The sequence below is a fragment of the Melanostigma gelatinosum genome, assembly GCF_949748355.1.
Source record: "Melanostigma gelatinosum genome assembly, chromosome: 19".
In the NCBI taxonomy this organism is placed as follows: domain Eukaryota; kingdom Metazoa; phylum Chordata; class Actinopteri; order Perciformes; family Zoarcidae; genus Melanostigma; species Melanostigma gelatinosum.
The window spans coordinates 3,022,082-3,044,454 of NC_136652.1; the positions used below are offsets into that span (position 1 = coordinate 3,022,082).

A 22,373-nucleotide genomic window follows, 5' to 3' on the forward strand; every position below is an offset into this window, starting at 1 on the left:
GAAACGTGTTTATCAAAAATGAGTGTCGCATATGTTTTCTATAAGTGAGCTCTTAGGTGTACCTAAACGTCACTCACCACCATTTGGAATCATTTTGTCCAACGGTTAATTATGTAAGCGTCTACCTCGCAGTCTTCCATTACACAGCCTGGAGAGATGCGATGCATTTTTAGGTAGAGTATGTCCAGTGAGCTCACGTCTCATACTCAGATATTCTTGCTAACCTAGTATACATCCGGGTATTTCTAGCATGCATAAAATCCAAATAATATGCAGTAGGAACAGACAACATCCTCAATTTTACCTCATACTTAGTACAGTAAAAAAAGTATGCTTGTATGCGATTTCGAACGACGCCACTCTGTCTCTTTAGGCGCCTCTTTTTCTGTTCTGTCTCTCATCTGTCTGTCTCTCCATCCCCCTCTATACTTCCAAAGCATACATAGGAGGCTATACATAGATTCACAGCATCATTACCAGCAGCAGCCACCAGTAATCCGAGCGGCACCACCAAGGTGATAAAACGGGAGAGGAGAGCCCTGAAGTCTGTGATGGAGGGCATAAAGAAGAGGGTTATTAGCCTCATAAGGAAAATCAGTGTTAGCCGGGCTGGTTCAGAGCTGCATCAGGATGTATGACTAAACTGAGGTCAGGTCTTGCTTTATTTTAAAGTGCTGCCATTTCTGTCCTCTTTGCAGATTTTTTGAATGTAAGTACTTGACAAGGCCTGCTAGAATTAGCATTAAACCCCCACACACATCAGGGGGGCTTCTGTAATCTGACAACTTCATTGTAGTCTTCAGAGCGGGGCAGCTATTAAGTGAGCAAGGAAGCTGCCATGGTTCAGTATCCACTGCCAAGGAGCAGTGAAAAGAAAGAGCTTTGAAGGTTCTTTATGGAAGATTGGGAGCATTTCTATTGCATCGCAACATGGAGACGACCGCTAACCGCAGCTAACACCGTGCTAATGGTGCTAACGGTGCAAACAACGGCAACAGTGCTGACAGAGCTGGGCGCTACGCTAACCAGCTTTAACTGCCGTATGAGAGCAGTGCAGAGCGGCGGCCATGAGCTATCCAGTGGGGCACGCTCACGTGCACTAACATGCACTAAAAAGCATGCACGTCCGGCCTGGCTATGTCAACAAAGAGGTGAGAAGCTGGGATAACAACTCATAAAGTGCTCGGGTATTACCCCATTTACATAGATAGTTTGCTGCAATATTAATGCTCTGAATGTCGTGTACTGCACCTTAAAGGCAGCGTGGTTAATTCGTTTGAATGACATATCAAACCCTGACTGGATATTTTATTGGACGGATGAATCTTTCGGAACTAATCGCACTGCCAGGAAGTGAGCAAAGCCAGTTTTTGTAGTTATGATTCTTCCCTGGCTTCACTATTCCTGAATACTGAGGTTTCTAGGCTGCAGAATATAACTAGAAGAGAGAACATCTTCTGAAGAAAATGTATGTGTGCTCGCTGCTGAAAATTCAAAGGCTGTCAATGTGGAAGGACTTAAAATAAGAAGAAGTTTTAGCTTACTATAAATGGAGGCACTGAATGAGGTGGAAAAGTCAATATATAAGTATCAGTGCTGAATGAAATTGGAATGTCAGTTGAAGTGTAAGTGGTGAATACAGCTGAAGAGGAGGTCCAGAAAGACATTAGTGCCAGCTCAAGTGTATAAGCTGAAAAAAAGATGTCAGTGTTGTGGTGGACATTTATCATATGGTTCTTTTAGTTATAACTTGTCTCACTTAAACCTGCATATACCAGCCTAACCCTGTTCCCACGAAAAGGCTGGGAACCTGGCCTTGGTGGGTGAAGCGGCCGACAACATCTGTGAGGGTTTGTCTTTTTATTGTTGTTAGATCTCCGAACCATCCGTGGGGAAAGAGCTCTATCCATTCAGCTGAATTTTGATTGAAGTGTCTGTTCATTAAATTTTGATTTTAATTCTTTAAGAAGTTCCATCGTGACTATTTCACAGAGAGGTTAAAAAGATTTTTTTCCACCACAAGTGTCAGCTGAAGTGTAAGCTGTAAAGCTGTTGTGAAAGAGAGAGAGTTTTTTTTCAAGATTTTGTCAATTGTTTCTTTTAATCTGGAGTATCTTCTGGCTGAAGAATGGATGCAAACTGTCAAAAGGTGCACATTTTGAATGATTTTGATCATGAAGACTGAATGCACCGCATGCCAAAGAGGGAAAAGCAGCTCCCTGAATCTCTGTTCTGTCAAACTGACTGTAACCACAAAACATCCAACAGTGTTGATATGCAGAGAAAATTCACTGAAGGGAGACATATGGAAAATGGAGCATTTCTGCCTGCAGAATGAAAAGTCAAAACTTGCAAAAGGATGTATTGTAATTCTATAGTGCAGAGGTCTTCAACAGGGGGTCCGCGACCCCTAGGGGTCCATGGAGGTACTGCAGGGGGTCCGCGAAATGTTTGGTTGATTAGACCAGTGATTTTCAACCGGTGTGCCGCGGCACACTAGTGTGCCGCGAGAGATCGTCAGGTGTGCCGTGGGAAATTTTCTAATATCACCTAATTAACCATTGTCGGGTGTCTGTGCTGTAATAAAGTGTCGCAGAAAATGTAATACTCTTCTATGGCAGTGGGTGGCAGCAGAGGGATTTAAATACCTGTAAAGACAATAGAGTTAGTGCTGCGCGACACGTGACAGTGACAGTTTGGGATCAAAGCAAGACGAGCAAGTGACAGTGATGAAAAAAAAAAAAAAAAAAAGGTGACAGTGATGGAGAAGTTTTTGAGAAGGGAAAATGCAAATGCCGAACAGGGCCCTGGACATAATTCTGACCCAGATGAAGGCCCAAGTATGAGTGGTCGACAAAAGAAAAAAGACAAGACGGTGAGCTCGAGGCAATACAGCGAAAGCTATCTTTCATTTGGATTTACGTTCACCGGGGATGCTACGGCACCGAGTCCGCTGTGCTTGGTGTGTGGTGAGAAGCTATCCAATAGCGCCATGGTGCCAAGCAAGCTTAAACGCCATCTCCAAACGAAACACCCTTCCGTTCAAAACAAGTCGATGGACTATTTTGTACGCTTACGTACAAACAATGAGAAACAGGCAACTGTTTTGAGAAAAACCACAAAGGTAAACGAGAGAGCCCTCAAAGCTAGCTACCTTGTTGCTGAACTCGTAGCTAAAACAAAAAAGTCCCACACCGTGGCAGAAACATTAATACTGCCAGCTTGTAAAGCCATTGTGAATGAGATGCTCGGCCCTGACGCGGCCAAAGAGATCGCTAAAGTGCCTCTCTCAGATAACACAATTGCCAGACGTATTGATGACATGTCTGCGGACATAGAAACTGTTGTTTTGGAAAAGATGCGCATCAGTAAGAAATTTGCCTTGCAACTTGATGAGTCGACGGATATTAGTGGACATTGTCAGCTCTTGGCCAACGTGCGTTTTGTGGATGGAGAAGCCATTAGAGAAAACTTCCTATTTTGCAAGGCACTGCCAGAAAAATCAACAGGAGATGAAATATTTCGGGTCACGTCGGAATATCTTGACAAAAGCGGGCTTACGTGGGAAAACTGCACAGGTGTCTGCACTGATGGAGCCGCAGCGATGGTCGGGCGCATCAAAGGCTTCGTAAGTAGGGTCAAAGAAAGAAACCCAGCTGTTACTGTTACGCACTGTTTTTTGCACCGTGAGGCCCTCGTTGCAAAGACCTTACCAGCAGATCTAGGTCCTGTGTTGGATGATGTTGTGCGCTTAGTGAACTTTGTGAAGACGCGACCTTTGAAATCTCGCTTATTTGCGTCTCTGTGTGAGGAAATGGGAGCGGAACATAAAGTGTTATTGCTCCACACGGAGGTCCGGTGGCTGTCGCGCGGCAAAGTGCTGGCCCGTGTGTATGAGCTCCGAGAGGAACTTAAAGTGTTTCTGACAGACGAGAGGCCCGATTTCTCAAAGCTGCTTGCAAGTGATCAGTGGTGTGCAAAGCTGGCATACCTGGCTGATATATTTCATCATCTGAATGAACTGAACACACGGATGCAAGGCCGAAATGAAAACCTGCTTACAAGCACTGACAAAGTGAACGGATTCCGTTTAAAGGTGCAGCTCTGGCAACAACATGTGCAGCGTGGCAACCTTGAGATGTTCCCACTCACCGAGAAACTGCAGGATGGCAACACTGCTGCAATGTGCGAGGTGATTGGCAAACATTTGAAAACTCTGGAGGAGAAGTTGTCATTTTATTTCTCTTCAGCCTTCACAGAATGCCTTGACTGGGTTAGGGACCCATACAGCTCAGCATCCGTTGCTGGAAAGGACATGACTTTAAAGGAGCAAGAGGAACTCATTGAACTGAAACAAGATCGTGGTTTAAAGCTAAACTTTGCTGATCTTCCTTTGGACAGTTTTTGGTTAGCTGTTGCCAAGGAGTTCCCCATTCTGGCCAACAAAGCTATTTTGACATTGCTCCCGTTTTCAACCACATATCTGTGTGAGCTGAGCTTCTCAAGCTTGACAGCGATAAAAACTAAAAACAGAGAGAGACTGAGAGCTGTTGAGGAAGAGCTTCGTGTGTGTCTTTCTACCATTCCTGCCAGGATATCCATGTTGTGTTCATCGAAACAGGCCCAGGTTTCACACTAAGTGAGTACAAATACATTTAGAAACTATATTATTAACTATATGTATTATATGTACTGTGTTAGTGTCTTTTTGTGTCATTTTGGTTGGTGGTGTGCCCCAGGATTTTGTAAATGTAAAAAGTGTGCCGCGGCTCAAAAAAGGTTGAAAATCACTGGATTAGACAATTCAATAAAAAAAAATGTTTTTAATTTTTTCCCCCCCATACATGAATCTGTCCATTATTTTAAGAGTTCAGTATTGTATGCAAGATAACAGGTATGTTTATGCATGGCAGTGGCGGCTGGTGGAACATGTTCTATGTATACGGCCATCCTATCAATTTCAGCAAACATCCCAGTATGATTTAATGCAAAAACATTAAAGTATCTAACACGCATTACTACTTTGCAGTTAAATATTTAACTTATTCCAACACGAAAAAAAGCATTAAATAACACTTTGATAAACACGTCAGGACATCTTGTTTTAGTCACCCTCACAGGGAATTCAGTATAATATATATAAACTAGGGGTGTAACGGTTCACAAAACTCACGGTTCGATACAGTGGAGCCACGGTTCGGTACGTTTCGGTACAGTAGTGTTGAGAATAAAACTCATGTTGAGGAGAAAACTCAGGTGAACAGACTTAGGTCGAGGCCTTTAGCTCAATTCAAGCAATAAGGTTTATTTGTAACAGAAGTATTATGTCCAGCAGTTAAACGTGCACGGCCCTAGAAAAGTTCACTCTGTAGGAGCGAATGAAAAGCTAAAAGGTGCTTAGACAGAGTGCGCAAGCGGTGAATAGGTTCTTCGGATGGAAGCCTATTGGTTGAATACAAAGTAGGAGGCGGATCTTTTTCTAGCGTTCAGATGGCCTGATGGAGCGCTGGGCAACTTCACCCACACTGGCTCAGTTCCGGGACCGCCTTCTCTGCGTCATCAGTGCGTGTGCATGTTGATGTAGCAGCATATTGTTATGTTCGGCCGACTAGATAAGCTAGGCGCTAGATATGCTAGGGCGCCTCTTTCTATCTCTAAGATGGAGCAGGCAGTTGAAACTAGTTCTCTGTAAGACTATGTGACATTTAACTGGGGCAAAGGCTACCCTTCAGAGTTCTAGTACTTTCCACTTTGTTCAGGCGAACGCTAGAGTGCCCCGCCTGGAGTATTTGACCTTCGTGCACTAGAACTCACATATCCGCGTATAAGCTGTGTTTAACATTGAATGAATGTATATTTTATTTACAGTAGAAAACTATAAATGCCAGAGAAATGTACTTGATTTTAAAATATATTTATTCATTACAACTAACATCATAAAGTTATTCTTTGACTTTGAACAATGATGGAACTATACCTGAGTGACCCATCTTCTGGGGTGTCTTCTTAGCAACACATACGCATAAAAAAACCTGCTCCTTAATGTTATGTAGTATTGTTACTTACATCTTGCAAAAGAGATTTTTAATCTCAATGGGACTACCTGGTTAAATAAAGGTTTTTAAAACGTATTCGTTTCCTAGGGACAACCCGTGACACTACAGGTGGTGGAGAATGTGGGCAGTGGGGCCAAAGTGCTGATGATAGACAGTGAAGATTTGGAGGACTCGACATAACTTTTTTCGGGACGTCAAACACCAGGCCACCAATCCCGGACGAGCCCCCACCTGTAGTGTCACGGGTTGTCCCTAGGGTGGGGCAGTGCAAAAGAGAGCGTAAAACAGGCACAATCAGACCGTATAAACAAAAATAAAGTAGTGATGTTAAGAGATGTGCCGACGCTTCGAAGCGTGTGTCGAGGCTTGCTTAATTTAGGGGAGGAGCCAAAAATGATGACGTCCGAAGCCTCGCTGCCCGGCTGTACCACGTGACTGCTTCGGGAAGTGGTTCAGAGTTTGCCGGGAGGTTTGACAGCAATATAAACCACTCAGGCTCCATTCAAAATGTGGGTTGTTGGTGGAGAGTTGCGGTCAGTTGAGAGTTTGGATAGTTTGGATAGCGTTTATATCGTTTGGAGAGTTTAGAGAGAGAGAGATAGTTTGGAGAGTTAGGAGAGAAGGATAGGTGATAAGATGGAGCCAGCTAGGAAGAGGAGGATTTCCCCTGTGTGGGAACACTTTGATTTGATAACTCCTAATAAGGTAAGCTAAATCTAACTCTATTTCAGACACATTAGGTTTGCTTATCAAGAACTGTATTTTTCACAGTTTCTTATTTTATTCTAAGGTGAGGTGTTTATTGTGCTCCAAGGAGTTGGGGTACAATAACACCTCATCCATGCTAAGGCATCACCGTGCCTTGCATGAGAATAAGGAGGAAACTGGAGCTTCACCCAGCCATGGTAAGTCATTACAATATTACAAATGCACCATCACAATTTTTCCCTGTTCACTTTTGTTGATTGTGCAAATTAAGACAGGTAACAGACACTGTATTTATGCACTTTTAACCAGCCACCAGAAAACAAGAGCTGGATGAAGCCCTCGTCTCCATGATAGTGAAGAACACACAGCCCTTCAGTATTGTGGATGATGTTGGATTCAGGGCATTTGTGTCCAAACTGGATCCTAATTATGTTATCCCTACAAGGCAGGTATGGGTGCATGCATGAAACAAATGAGTACTTTATTGTGTCTCACAGTTCGGCACTATATATTTTTCCTTTAGGCTCTGAAGGCCATGGTGGAGGCAAAGTATGAGTCAGCTAAGGAGAAGGCTAAAGTGGAATAGGTGGCTGCTGTTAGCCTTACTTCTGACATGGCCGGAGAGGTTGTGTCAAAAAAAAGGAATCGTTTAAAACCAAAAACTGTTGAGAAACTGTTATTTCTGAATAAAAATGAATACAATGTCCCGTGTCCTGTACATCACTGTCCAAGTTACACAAGCATATTCAGTCCCCTCTTCCTAGTTCCACAAGCACTTTCACTGTCCTCTGCCTGCTTAAGCCCATGCCATTTTCCTAAAGTGACATAATAACATCATTACACAACCTGCCATATCATATGATACTACCATTTTGGGAAAATTTACACACAGAACACATTAAAAAAATATTTAATTATGCACGTGTGATAATTTATGTACAGAAATTATTTGGTCATACATTTTTGTAATTCATAGTCATTCCCAACAGCCATAACAGACACAAAAATTCAATGCATCACATGATGTGGTTGAGATACAGCTGCCTGTGATTATACACTTGGCCAGTAGGTGGTTTCGTGTGCACATGAAGCTTCGAGTAATGAACCCTTTCTCGAACCAATTGGCTGAAGTGGTTCGATGCCTCATGAGGCTTCATCTCGCCATCACTACCAAAAAAGTAATCCAACCCTGCAAAGTCCTTGGTATCTGTTCCTCCATGTTCGTCCTCTCTCCTACTCCGGGCCCAACTCCTCTCGCAGTGGTGCGACCCCCTCTGCCCTTTATTCAGTTTCCCAGCCCTGCCTCAATTAGGGGCCTTAAGCACCTACAGCTGGGTGCCTGATGAGGCAGTCTGGGAGCTGTAGTCTCTAGCCCGGCGGCCATTTTGGGTTGTGGGCCCTGATCCTGGGTGAGGATGTAGCGCCCCTCCACAACCTGTCCCCTTGTGATGCCACAGTATACAGATGGAAAGTCTGTCTCCTGTGAACATGAGTTTATGGTCTAAATCTCTAGTGTCAAGTCTTCTTCAATACAGCATGATGTTCATTGAGTAAATAATGGTCCATTTAGAGTCAAACAGACCATGAAGCAGGGGATGCTTTAGGGCGGGCTTACTGATTGGTCAACATTGTTAGGTTATCCGTCTATCACACACTGGCCTTAACCCTCCTGTTATGTTGCGGGTCAAATTGACCTGTTTCGAAGTTTGAAAATCTAGAAAAAATATTTTAAAGTACTTTTTCTGTATGAAACTTATACAGAGATGATGTTTGACCCGGCAGTGAAAGTGGAGGCTATAAGGGGTCAACACACACACGGCCCGCCACTGCATTTCAGCAACAAGGCCATTCAAAGTTTTCAAAAGCATTGAGACAAAAGAAACACACCACAAAATGACATTCAAATACAATTAAAAGCATTAAAGAGCCAAGAGACGAGGAAACTAAGACTAGCTAAAATAGAATAGGACGGGAAGAGACAGTTGTAGCCGACCTGCAGTTTTCTGGGAGTTTACTCCAGATAAATGCTGTATGGACAAGTTTTAATAAATCCTGCTGAGACATAAGTCCTTTAATCCTTGGCGGAATGAACTCCCCACTGACGTCAGGACAGCAGAGTCGCTGCCCATCTTTCATCAGGCTGAAAACTCACCTCTTCAAGACGGCCTACCCTGAGCCTTCCACCTAGCACTTATTGTATTCGTATTCGTTTGTGGCACTTATTGCATTTGTTTGTTTCTGAACTGTACATTTGCTCTGGTTTATGCTCTTAGATGCTTGTTTGAAAAAGGAGATGCACTTGTGACTTCTGGTGACTAGTAGTTCTCTTGAATACCGATGTTGTAAGTCGCTTTGGAAAAAAGCGTCTGCTAAATGACTGTAATGTAATGTAATGTAATCCTTGATCTATCCTGAAGGTGCTTGTAGGCTGACTTTGTAATTGTCTTCATGCGGCTGTTGCAATTCACACCAGAGTCCCTAGCTCAGGGGTGTCCAAACTACGGCCCGCGGTCCATTTTTAATTGGCCCGCAGCAACTTCTAAAAATATAATGTAATATGGCCCACACTTGAAACTTGCGCTTGACTGTATTGTACTTCTTAGTTTCACCACTAGGTGGAGATACTGTGTTGAACTTCAATGTTGCGCACTTCCCCACGCAGTCCGAAGTCAAATGTGCTTTTCCAAAGGCCAACCTTTCTGCTAAAAGGGGGAAATACGTGTCCGTGATAACGTCTCTCATGACAGAACTCAGTCAGTGCTGCGTGGCGGCTGGTCAATAGAGGGCGATAGGGCGCCGCCCCACCTTGAGCCACAGCAAATAAAATAAAATTAATAATAATAATAATAAACTATACAAATTGTCAATATTCGTGTTTTTGAAATATGGAATCACCCAGTAATATGTGTAAAATATGATATCTGCGGTAAATATATGCTTTTCCTGCATGTCCTCTCTGCGTGTGCACGTCTCAGCAGCTCTGGGGCGCTGGAGAAACTGCCCAAAAGAGCAGTGAAGCAGTTTAGCCAATTGCTGATTAAAGATATAAATGTGTGACATACAATTTAGCCAATCAGCGCCCTCAAATAGATTCAGCTTGGAGCAGAATCGATTCTGCCCCAAGCTGCGCGTTCCCGTCCGGACGAGTCTCTACAGGCGGGCGCGAGCTCCAGCACGAGCACTACTCCTCCAAGACCCGTTTGAGAGGAGAACTTTGAGGAGAAACTGCAGAGCTGATATCAGATCAGCCTGACCTCACAATCAGACAGCAGACTAGCAGGAAAGGGAAGCAGTACATGCGAAGCTACCAGCTGTAAATAAGATGTCCTGACGTGTTTGTCAAAGTGTTATTTTCTGCTTTTTTTCATGTTGGAATAAATGTTAAATATTTAACTGCAAAGTAGCAATACGTGTTTGATACCTTCATTTATTTAGCATTAAATCATACTGGGATGTTTGCTGAAATTGATTCGATGTGGCACAGCCCAACCTAGAACATGTTCCACCAGCTGCCATGGCTTTCAATATGTTTCTCTCATTGAGAGAGACATCGAGCTGTTCTCAACTCCCTTCTATTTGAATAATGAGTCTGTTCGGCTCAACATACGTGAGCAAACATCTCTGTTAAATCTGAACAAAAGCACATTGAGAACCAAATTTGATTGATTTTGCTCACTCCAACACACTAGGGGTGAGGCGATCAGACCTGAGTGGCCCAGCCCTTGGTATATTTTTCCGCCCTAAAGAATACTCTGCTTCATGGTCTGTTTGACTCTAAATGGACCATAATTTACTCAATGAACATCATGCTGTATTGAAGAAGACTTGAAACTAGAGATTGAGTCATTTTCTCATAGACTTCTATACAATCTGACTTCTTTTTGCAAACAGGGGAGTCGCCCCCTGCTGGTCAGTAGAGAGAATGAAGGTTTTATGACACTTCTGCATTGGCTTCACTCTGCAGAATTGGAGGTTGCCGCCTGAATACGACATATCCATAATCCTATACACATGTTCAGATATGAGCACACATCTAGGTGGTTTATGTGTACAAGAGAACCATTTCAGGTGCTGTATCAACAGTTGAATCAGCACTGGTAACCGTCCCAGCCATTCTCAACACCCCACAAACACACTGTTGTGTTGTGGGCAGCAGTGGTGGTGCAAAAGTTATAGTCGAAGTAGTAATACTATATTAGCAGCAGCAGTAGTAGTTGTCGCAGTATTAGTAAGAGCATTCATTTTTTTAACAAAAAAGCCTAATTTTGAGCTTGTTTAAACACAGTTAATCCATGGGGCTTTTATTTTGAAAGGGTGGTGCTGGGTGGGGGAGAGGAGACATAATTATAATGTCTGACACACAAACAGAGGTTATTCAATGCCTGGATTCATCACAAGCATTTCAGTTAGAAAATTTAACATTATTTAAAATTTAACATTGGTCTCTATGGAGCAGAAAGTTGGTTTTTCTCTCAATTAACGGCTTCTGTGTCAAATGTGTAAATCTGTGGGATTCCATAGTAATTTTTCTCCGACAAGGACAATATTAGCTACTTCTACATCCAGAAATTATGCATGAAGAGTGAAGATTGTGGACACAGTGGCAAAATACAAATGTTTTTTTCACAAGAATCTCAAGCTGCTCTTCACTCTAGCGGTGACATCATGCACTCTAAACGAAAGTTACGAACGTAACTACGGTTCTATGAATCCTGGATGACCGCCAGAGGCAGTGCTTAACACTGGATATCTTCCGTCTCGCGCATGCGCAGGTCGAATATTTATATCAACAAAGTCACTCGTGACCTCAGATGACTCCCGTCGTCTATAAGTTCCGGTGTCATCCTGAGTTCAGTCCTATGGAATCTTCTCGCGAGTTCACGGGATTCCGAGTGACCAAGAACTCTGGCGGTCATCCAGGATTCATAGAACCGTAGTTACATTCGTAACTTTCGTTCTATTTCATCCTTACTGACCGCCAGAGGCAGTGCTTAACACTGGATGACTTATACCAAAAGAGTCACGAGGAATCACAAGTACCCACCTTGTATAGTTCAGGCAGAGGAAGCTGGCCAAAGAACCCTCCCCAGTGGGTGAGGGGTGGCAATGTTCACTCTGTAGTGTCTGGTGAATGTGCTCGGTGAGGCCCATGAGGCCGCAGCACATATATCCTCCACTGGCACACCTCTCAGGGCTGCCCATGACGTGGAGACACTCCTGGTAGAGTGGCCCCTCACTCCGGATGGTAGCGGACGGTCGCTCGCCTTGTATGCCTGGGCAATGGCTTCCACTATCCAGTGGGACAGGCGCTGTTTCGAAAGAGCACAGCCCTTCTTAGGCCCACCATAACTGATAAAGAGCTGCTCCGACCGCCGTATGCAAGCGGTGGCCTCCACATAAGCTCGGAGGGCCCGCACTGGGCACAGCAGCCTTGACCTCTCCTCTCCCGATGGGGGGTCAAACTCCGCAAGCTGGATAGGCTGGTTGATATGAGAGCGTGTCAGCACCTTTGGGAGAAATGCTGCATTAGGCCACAAAGTAACCCCCGATCCATCTGAGTTCCACCTCAGACACGATTCACTCACCGACAGGGCATGCAGCTCGCCTACACGTTTAGCCGAAGTGATGGCGAGGAGAAACACCGTTTTGGTTGCCAGCCATCTTGGCTCTGCCCGTGCCAGGGGTTCAAAAGGAGGCAAGCACAGGGTGTCCAATACCAAATGTAGGTCCCATGCCGGGGCCTTCGGGGCGTTTGGGGGACGCAACCGCCGAGCTCCCTTTAGGAAGAGGGACACCAGTCTGTGGCTCCCTACTGTGCCATTGTCGACCCTAGCATGGTGCCATGAAAGAGCGGCCACGTACACCCTCAGGGTAGCGGGAGACTGGCCCTTATCTAACAGGGACTGCAGAAACTCAAGTACAACAGGTACGGGGCACTGCACCGGGTCCTTGTTCCGAACCACACACCAGTCAGAAAACAGCCCCCACCTGTTTTCGTACTGCAGCCGGGTAGATGGTGCCCTGGCATTCAGGATAGTTCTTCTGACTGGCTCTATGCAGCCAGTCAGCAGCTGGTCGGGCCCTCCAGCGGCCAGACCCATAGTTGGAGGCGGCTGGGATTGGGATGCCAAATCTGACCCCTTAGTAGCGACAGGAGATCCCTCCTGTCGGGGAGGTGCCAGGGTGTCCTGCAGCAGAGTCTGTGCAGTAGGGAGAACCAGATCCTGGCTGGCCATAAGGGGGCCACTAACAAGAGTCTGTGGCCCTGTTGAAGGACTCTGAGAAGTGTTGGCAAGATCAGAGGGACCGGTGGAAAGGCATAAAGAAGCCCCTGTGGCCACGTGTGAGCCAAGGCATCCTGACCCAGAGGACTGGTCCTCTCCGTCAGGGAGAACCAATGGGGACAGTGGGTCGACCTCTCCGAGGCAAAGAGATCCACCTCTGCTCTGCCAAAGAGACCCCAAATGCTCTGCACCACCTCTGGATGGAGCCGCCACTCCCCCGGTGGAGGCTTGTGACGGGACAGAAAATCTGCGACCTGGTTCTGTTCCCCTGGTAGGTACATTGCCCGAAGGCTGGTAAGACGAGGGGCAGCCCAGGTGAGAAGGGCACGGGCTACCCGTAGCAATTCTGCAGATCTGGTGCCCCCTTGATGGTTTATGTGAAACACCGCCGAGGTGTTGTCCGACCGGACAAGCACATGCTTTCCCCTCAAGTATGGCAGAAAATGCTTGAGCGCTAGGTGCACAGCCCGTAGCTCTAGAACATTGACATGCTCTATGTGGTCTTGAGCAGACCACTGCCCCTGAGCAGTCCTGTTCTGCCACACTGCACCCCATCCTGAGAGGCAGGCATCTGTTGTGACCACCTCTCGGCGGAATGGGACCGAACCCATGGGGACACCCTTCGCCAGGTATGCTCTCTCCCTCCATGGGGATAGGGCGAGTAGGCACTGCTCCGATACTACTATTGCCCTGTGTTTGTGCCACTTGGCATCCAAGTGAAAGCTGTTCAGCCATCTCTGCAGGGGCCGCAGTGACAGTAACCCTAATGGAACGACCGCCGAGGCAGCTGTCAGTTTGCCCAATAGGCGGAGAAAAAGAATGTAGGGCACCCGCCTGCCCCCTTAGAAGGGAGAGAGGCTGTGGAGGATGTCGTCCACCCGTCGGGGTGACGGACAGGCACTCATAGTGACTGTATCCAGAGCCACACCAATGAAGGTGATGCTCTGAGAAGGGCTCAGGGAGCTCTTCTCCATGTTTACCCTGAGGCCCGACCGGGCCGCGTGAGAAAGAAGGCGAGCAGTGTCCTGCGCCGCCTGAAGCTGGGATGGCGCACAGATCAGCCAATCGTCCAAGTACGGCAGTATTCTCATGCCCTGTGATTGCAGGGGGGAAAGGGCAGCAGCGACACACCTTGTGAACACCCGTGGGGAGAGGGAGAGCCCGAATGGGAGCACCCTGAACTGGAAGTGACCGCCTTGAAAGGCGAAGCGAAGAAACCGCCTGTGGTGAGGTACAATGGGAACATGGAAATAGGCATCCTCCAGGTCGACAGACGTGAAACAGTCTCCCCTGGAAACCGCCCGAAGGACGTCTGCTGTGGTCAGCATGTGAAATGGCAAGACCCTCAGGAACTTGTTTAGTCCCCTCAGGTCCAGGATTGGGCGCAGTCCACCGCCTCTCTTTTTCACCAGAAAGTAAGTTGAGTAGAACCCCCCGGGCTGTGACAGGGGGTCCACCCTCTCGATTGCACCCTTGACCAGGAGCGTGGCTAACTCCTGGTTCAGGGCTAGGGATTTTACCGGATCGGAGATACTGGTCATTTTGATCCGGCTGGAGGTTGGTGGCCGGCGTCGGAACTGAAGCTTGTACCCCCGGGTTAGGGTGGACACCACCCAGGGGTCTAAAGCATGAGCTGCCCAGTAGCTGATGTGCTGCTGGGAGAAATAACCGACAGCCGGCCGGGAGACATCATCTCCTGTACCCCCTGCCTCTCGAGGCTCGGGGGGGGGGGCCTGGTAGTCCCCAAGTCCGGAGGTTGTCTAGGGGGAACGTAGGTAGGGTTTTGTGGGTAGCGGTCCGGCCTCCCAGTGGTACGCTGAGGCCTGTGGCGACTACTGGGGTGAGCCGGGGGCTGAAAATGGCCCCGGGTGGATAGAGTAGGACCCCTACGTCTGCGGGGTGCGGGCATGTCCCTGCGAAGACCAGAAAACTGCTGCCTGGTCTGGCTAGCTTCAACAGTCCGCTGAAGCGCCTGTATAGCAGCTGACCCAAACAGCTCACCCGGTTCCACTGGGATAGTACGGAGGGTCCTCCTACATGCCTCAGACAGGGGTGACTGCGCCAGCCAAACCTGGTGGCGAGTCTGGACCAGGGTGGACATCAGCCGTCCAAGTTCCCTCGACATGAGCGCAAACGCCTGCAGTGAGGCATCACTGAGGCTGGTTGCGGAGGCGTCGGAAGTAGACTGCTGCAGAGAAGCTGAGAGGGCAAGCATGAGGTGGGAGAGGGAGTTGCCAATACGACCCATGCGTGCTGCTGTGTCATAAGCCCTGGATAACATGTCATCCGTGACCCGACATTGGGGTCGAGGGCACCTGGCATCGGGCCTCAGGGTCTCCTCAGGGGAAACTATGAGGGACGCAATAGTCGGCTCAACAGCTGGCATACGGGTGAGGCCAAACTTTGCCGCGTCCTGCATGGCCGCCAGGGTTCGGCCCTCTGATGTAAGATGGGACAGAGCCCCGGTGTCCCTCCAGCATGCATGTAGCTCCCTCAGATATTCCTCGGAGGGAGGAACAGCAAAGGTGGTAGGGGCGAGAACACGCCTGAAGAAGGCACTCGCAGGCTGGGGTTCCGGCTGCTGCGTATCTAAATGCAGGCGTGCCAGTGCCATGCGAATGACAGACCCCATGGAGCTATCGACTGCACCTTCCGAAGAGCCCTGAGCTGAGGAACGGGAGGCAGGTCCAGAAGCATGGGAGGGCTGCTCTTCACTGTACTCAGTAAAGAGCGTGGCTGACGCCGCCAGTGACATCACGTCCTCCTCTGAGCAAAGCTCAGCCGCGGGTGGATCTGGCGCTTCAGCCCCCCCTACACTGGGTTGGAGGGCCAGTAGAAGCGACTTCATCTGAGCTAGCTCGGAGGTCAGCAGATCCACTCTAGAAGACAGCCCGCTGGGTTTAGCCCTCTTGGAGGGAGCCCCTGCAGTTTCTGTGGCCCTGCGCTTGGAACGGGTAGGTAGGGCTGGATTCAACTGACCCGACAGGGGGAGGTCGACCATACCAGTCAGGTGTTCCGCCTCGGCGAGCCTAGCAGTCCTTACTGCTCGAGGCATGATGCCACAGTTCATGCATGGGTTCTCAGAGAGGCCCTCCCTCAGATGCTCGATGCCAAGGCAAGCGGGGCAGAGGTCATGGCCATCATCAGGCTGCAGAGGAGCCATACAGGTCCTACAGCCGGGAAAGTCAAACATGGCCGACTCTCTAGGCCAGTCTGAGCGGATGCTCTGCTGAATGTTTGAGAGCGGCCGGGGACAGTCAGTGAGAGGGGAGCGAGGACACTCTCTTAACTCAGATAGTTGCTGCCGATATTGGTGTCCCACCAGTTAGCCTGAGCGAGAGCACTCTGCCACTGTGAAAACAGGTCAGGAGAGCAGTCCTTCTAGCGAGAGGGGAGCGAGGACACTCTTCACTTGGATAATTGCTGTAGATATTGGTGTCCCACCAGTTAGCCTGAGCGAGAGCACTCTGCCACTGTGAAAACAGGTCAGGAGAACAGTCCTTCTAGCAAGAGGGGAGCGAGGACACTCCTCACTTGGATAATTGCTGTAGATATTGGTCTCCCACCAGTTAGCATGAGCAAGAGCACTCTGCCACTGTGGAAATAGGTAAATAACACAGTCCCTCTAGTGAGAGGGGAGCGAGGACACTCTCTTCACTAGGATAGTTGCTGCAGATAATAGTAGATACGATAGATAGTTGCTGGAACTCCTGGTGTGCTACCAGTTAGCCTGAGCGAGGGCACTCCGCTAACTGTGATATCCGCTAACTGATATGGCCGTAATGTTCTCACAACAATCAATGGACACAATCAGAGTATTTAGCTTAGACACCCCCGAGTATCAGCTCAGTCTAATAAGCCGGCGAACGCTCCTGATCCGGCCGCTTATGTTTACTGTGAAGGGCGGCCCGACAGCGTACTCAACGCTCACGTTAGACCGCCACTCGATTAGCTAGAGCGGAACGCTCTGCAAACCGAGGAACAACAACGAACAATGGTTTCAACAATGTCAGTCGATCTCACCGATTGCTGCCCATTTGGGTCCGCCAGACCCAGACTGGGGCTCGATGGTCCGTACGGCGCCGACGCCGTTCCCTCCCAAGAGGGACCGCTTGTCGCAGCCTTTGGAGGGCGAAGATCCGCAACCCCGACCGGTGGTCACAAGGCTACCGCGACAAACTTTAACATATCTTGCTCGTAGACAAAATATATATTTTTTCGACTACCATGGTAGTCAACCTGCGTAGCGAGAAGAAAAAAAGGACTGAACTCAGGATGACACCGGAACTTATAGACGACGGGAGTCACCTGAGGTCACGAGTGACTTTGTTGATATAAATATTCGACCTGCGCATGCGCGAGACGGAATACATCCAGTGTTAAGCACTGCCTCTGGCGGTCATCCAGGATTCATAGAACCGTAGTTACATTCGTAACTTTCGTTTTAGACGGTAACAGTAATCTTTCTTTTGTTCATTACTGCATATAGGTATGGCATCATTACAAGCAATCGCCACCAGGTGTCACTTTTGAACAATTTTACACAGTTGGACAATCTGCATGGCTATCAGTATTTTGACATGATGTGTGACAGACTAATAATTCCCAAAGAATGCATTTGACTCATTGTGCTGTTCAGTCTGGCAGCAGGCAGATCATTGGTCGACTCTTCAGCTGAGATTTTCCAAAGCACCAACCGTGCCTTCAACAACTGGACCAAAACCTTCAGTAAACTATATGCACTTACAGGTATCCCATGCCCTAAGTTGACCTGTTGGACAGACAGGATAGTAAAAATGTCTTCCTCATCCCACACCTTTCTGTTTTTTTTCTATCACTGTATTTAACATAGTTGTAACTCTGTAATGTTTCCTCCCTTGGGAACTACAGTACTGAAACACGCAGTGATAGTTTCAGTGTTCACTTTCACTAACCTGTTTCAGCATAAGATTAATGTGTGGTTTCATAACTGACATGATTATAATTTGTAGCATAACTTCAGGACAGAGTAATAAACTTGCTGTGTGTGGGTGTCTGCGTAAAGGAAACTTAACTCCATGACAACCGGTGGTTGTGGTGGTGGAAGACGTGGGTGTACTCTGACCCCCATCATCTGACCTAACTGGCCCTTATAGTTCCCGTGGAGGTGTGTTTACCCTGCACATACCTTGGACCGCACTGCTGACAACAATGAGCTCCAAACCCTTCACACAGACTCAAGGCTCCAGCATGCATCGTGGCAACCTGGTGTGGCAACACGCACAGAAATAACATCAGCGGACTACATGAGGCCTTGCACTGAAAAAACTGTATGTTTTCACTGTAGAGCCTTGACATTCTTGAAGGCTCTGAGTGCGTGTGTGTGTGTGTGTGGGTGTGTGTTTGTGCATGTGTGTGTGTGTTCCTGTTGCTTTGCATTGCAGCCCAGTATGAAAGCTCCCCACTAATGTTCAAACATGCATTTGACTTCATCCGTCAATCTTAAGCCGTTACAAGCAGGACGTTTACTGTGATGTGCTCCAGTTTTCTATCTGAACCCCTGACCCTGTTGTGAATGTTAGGAGGTCAAAAGAAAAGCATTTCGGTTGGATAACATGAATAGCTTACTATCATGTATGACAAAGAAAAGCAAAAACAAAGATCCTCACATTTGAGAAGCTGGTATTATTATCTGTAGACTGACACATTATCTAATAAACTAATCATTTCACCTCTTCACTTATTTCCTAGATTTATATAATATTAAACATACTTGATACATGAAACACTGGCAGGGGTAAGATTGAAATGCAACTATCAGGAATCCATAAAGAAAGTACAATTTGTAAATAGCATTAAAGGTGGTAAAGTATTATAACTATATGGACCTAAAGCACACGTGTTACAATCCTCAAAAGAATAAGGATATTCTGGAAATTAAAGCACTGGAACATTACAATCGATACAGTTTCATAAACATGAAGTGTTTTCATCATAAGCTTCAATATCGGTTTGAAGTTGAAGACATTAAATCTTTGCAACGCACTGCAGATAAGAAATCATTTGCTGCATTAGTATTGCGCAAAAGAAGGGAAAACAATTGTGGATTTAATTGGCTCATTTTGCACTGTCGCTAATATTGACCAATTACAAATGTGGATAGGCGGGGCTTGAATGTCGACCCCTTTCTTCCTTCGTTTGTCTGGTGGCAGAGGGAGGGGTATGCGCTGACTGTTGTTGGCTGTCGCTGCTGGGGACACAGAGCTGCCAAGGTCGGTGAAAGTACAGCTGAGACCAACATTACATCCTCAAAAGTACTAACCCAAGAGACATACAGGTACGTGTTTGTGTTAAACCAACTTTTATTCGTGTTTCGTGGACGTTGGAGTTGGTATTTACTTCACCTGGTGTTGTGCCAAGTTGTGTATCCCCGTCAAATCAGTGACTGTCAAACGAGCTCACATGGGAAGAGATGCCGGGGGAGGACTTGCTAGCCTTGCTAGGCTTGCTAGCTAAAACTAGCCGCTTTTGGGCGCTGCAATTAGTTACGTGGTGGTATTAAACGTTGTGCAAGCGCGTGCAGACTTGTATTTAGCACTACGTGTGCCCTATTTAGTCTGTCTGACTATTTCATTCAGGATATGTTCTTTGCTGGACGGCAGTGCCCCAGCTAACAGGCGGACTGGCTAGCCAGCAGACTTAGCTTGTAAGTAGCAGCCGAATTGGAGCCACATTTGAGTTTCCCCGTTTTCAGTTACCATAATGATGTGGTTATTGCTTTATTTCCACCCTCAATCGCTTGAATGAATGGACGAGTGGGTGGGTGAAGTGAAATACTTTGAGACCCCGGTTTGCTTCAAGTTATAACAATTTAACAACTGTTTCCATCCGCTATCACCGTGTTCAAACAACTTTGTAGACTAGTGTCAACCACAAACTGACATCGAGGTGCTGTTCACTTACTGGCAGGTGTTTGTAACAAAATATGAGTTTCCCTTCTGCTCTTGTAATGTGAGATTTTCTTATCGTGTTTTACCAATATAAGAGATCTTTTATCCTGGTGTAGTGACTGTTTTTATGTTATCGGTTGTAGATGCCCGACAGCAGCAGCTGTTTATTTCTCTTTTCTTAACATGAGTCAATGAGTGACTTTTTTTGCCCCATGGGATATTATTGGAGTACATACGTCATTCTATCCAATAACAGCAACACATCATTGGTCATGGTTCATTCGGCTCAGTATTATGAGTCACTGCAGTGCTGAGGAGTGGTGGTAACGTTACCCAGCAAAATCCAGTATGTGATGGAGGGGGATACAGTTACATAGTTGTTGGTATTGATTCTTTAAGAAATCAGTCATGACTAAGGATTTTCTCAAAACCGAGTCCACATTGGTCTTAAACACGGCAAACCAATGTGTTCGAACCAGTTACCTATCTAATGTTGGGGGTCTTGGAAAGTGTCAGGACTTACAATTAGTAACATATTTGTTGCCAGTTTTACATTTAACGTCAGCTTGAGACACCAAATGTTGGTGGTTCTGAGGAATGTGCTTTATTGTCGCTCTTAATGCACTGAAATGGCGCTCTTTTGTTAGAGAGGACATACAGCGACAGCTGCACTCCTCAACAAGTGTGTGTGTGTGTGTGTGTGTGTGTGTGTGGTCTCGGTCGGTAATGCCAGCCCGTGCTTGCAGCATTTCTGGAATGCTGCTTGAATTGTGTGACTTAAACATACTGGACAATGGCTGTTGTGGATGAACCTGATCTCTTATTGAGGAATTTGAATTGCTTTGCATGTTCTTTGCATGGCCTAGTCTAGCTGTGCACCTCAGTATTCACTTAAACACTGTGGAGACACATTGGGGTACGTAGAGCTTCGTATAGCCCGAAAAGAAGAAAAATTCCAAGTCGACTATAAGCAGCGATCACATATCATTTGGCACAAACACGTGTAAACGTGTCCTAGCGGACTGGGTTTGGCAGGGATTACTGTAATCACCTGATAATCCTTTGTTACAGGTGTACGGCTAATGTGAACTGACTAATCAGTTTATGTTGGGTTTTGCGTGGCGCGTGTGAACCATGTAAAGGTGTCCGATGCTGCGCTAAAGCGATGAGGTGCAGCAAATGAGAGAACACTGAAAAGAGCAAAGACATGTCACACTTTACAAATGGGTCTTGGCAGAGGCTGAATGCAGCGTGTGTTTGTGTGTGTGTGTGTGGCTGAAACTCTGCTCGACCATTGCTCTGGCAGAGCAGTAGCTGTTGGATTGCAGTTTAATGTCTTGTAGTTTTGTTCTCTCGCCGCTCAGTGTTTGCGTCTGTGACAGAAAAACAGGATATGACATCACACACCCTCTCAAACGCTGGCATTTTTTCACATTGTGGTTTTTGCATTACAGGTTGCCTGAGGCAAGCACAGGGGAAAGTCTTTGTGTTGCATCGCAGTGTTTCTATTAAGTACTGCTAGGCTGCCACAACTTCTGCAGAATACACATGATGAAAGGAACATATAAACCATTGACAAGAAGATGTTTAGCATTATTATTTTGATCACTATAAGGCACGGGTGTAAAGCTGTAAAGTTTTACCACTGCAACCTCCACCCTAATCGAAACAGAACCAAAATATGTGTCGATGTCATACCAAAAACAAAACTACACATGAATGCATTTAATACATCACTTTTGGTGAATGGGCCTTGTGACAATCAAAGAAACACAGTACCTACCTACTCGTAACATGGTTAGCTAGCTGGCTTCAATGCTACCCTTCTGATGATTGAATCATGGTGACTGCATTATAGTCATATCACACAGGCATCCAGCTGCTGCTTCAACGTCTCACCAAGCCAGATAAAGGTAATGTGATATTCACACTTAGGCTGTGCTCAAACTCCAAATGCTTGCAGCAGCAGTTTTTGTTTGTTAGGGTCCAACTATGAATCACAAGCTGCTTTGTGACACTATATGAGAATTTCCAAAGGATTTCCTTCCAGCACTGCACATTGTGCCAAGTCTAATATCTGACTTTAGGTTTCAGCTGAACAAGCAGTGTGAATCCATTTTATATCATTATTTCTCTTTTGTTGCCAACTGAGGTTATCCAGCAGCACGGCAAGGCTGTCTCTGGCAAATTGGATCATACATTTGTTTATATGTGTCAGATTATAGTTCCTCCCCCTGTGTTCATTCAACTGAATGACAAAGTCTCTGTTGTATCAAGAGAAAACAATTAGAAAGTAACAACCGTTATCTTTAAGCAAAAACAAGTCAGGCAACCGTTTACAGGTACGGCAAAGTCACGGCCTCAACTACAGTGACTAAAATGAAATATGTGAGGCC

The 22,373-nt window shown here is 46.6% G+C and overlaps 1 protein-coding gene across 6 annotated transcripts in view; it reads left to right on the forward strand.

Moving 5' to 3' along the window:
* The first annotated feature begins 19,240 nt into the window (after positions 1 to 19,240).
* fam49a (family with sequence similarity 49 member A) overlaps positions 19,241 to 22,373 on the forward strand; it is a 40,837-nt gene continuing 37,704 nt past the window's right edge. For 4 of the 6 annotated variants that reach the window (XM_079290499.1, XM_079290501.1, XM_079290498.1 and 1 more), the window contains exon 1: positions 19,241 to 19,364. The gene's annotated coding sequence lies outside the window, so the exon portion shown is untranslated. The remainder of the gene's footprint in view (positions 19,365 to 22,373) is intronic. The other 2 variants (XM_079290503.1, XM_079290500.1) reach the window with 2 other exon arrangements.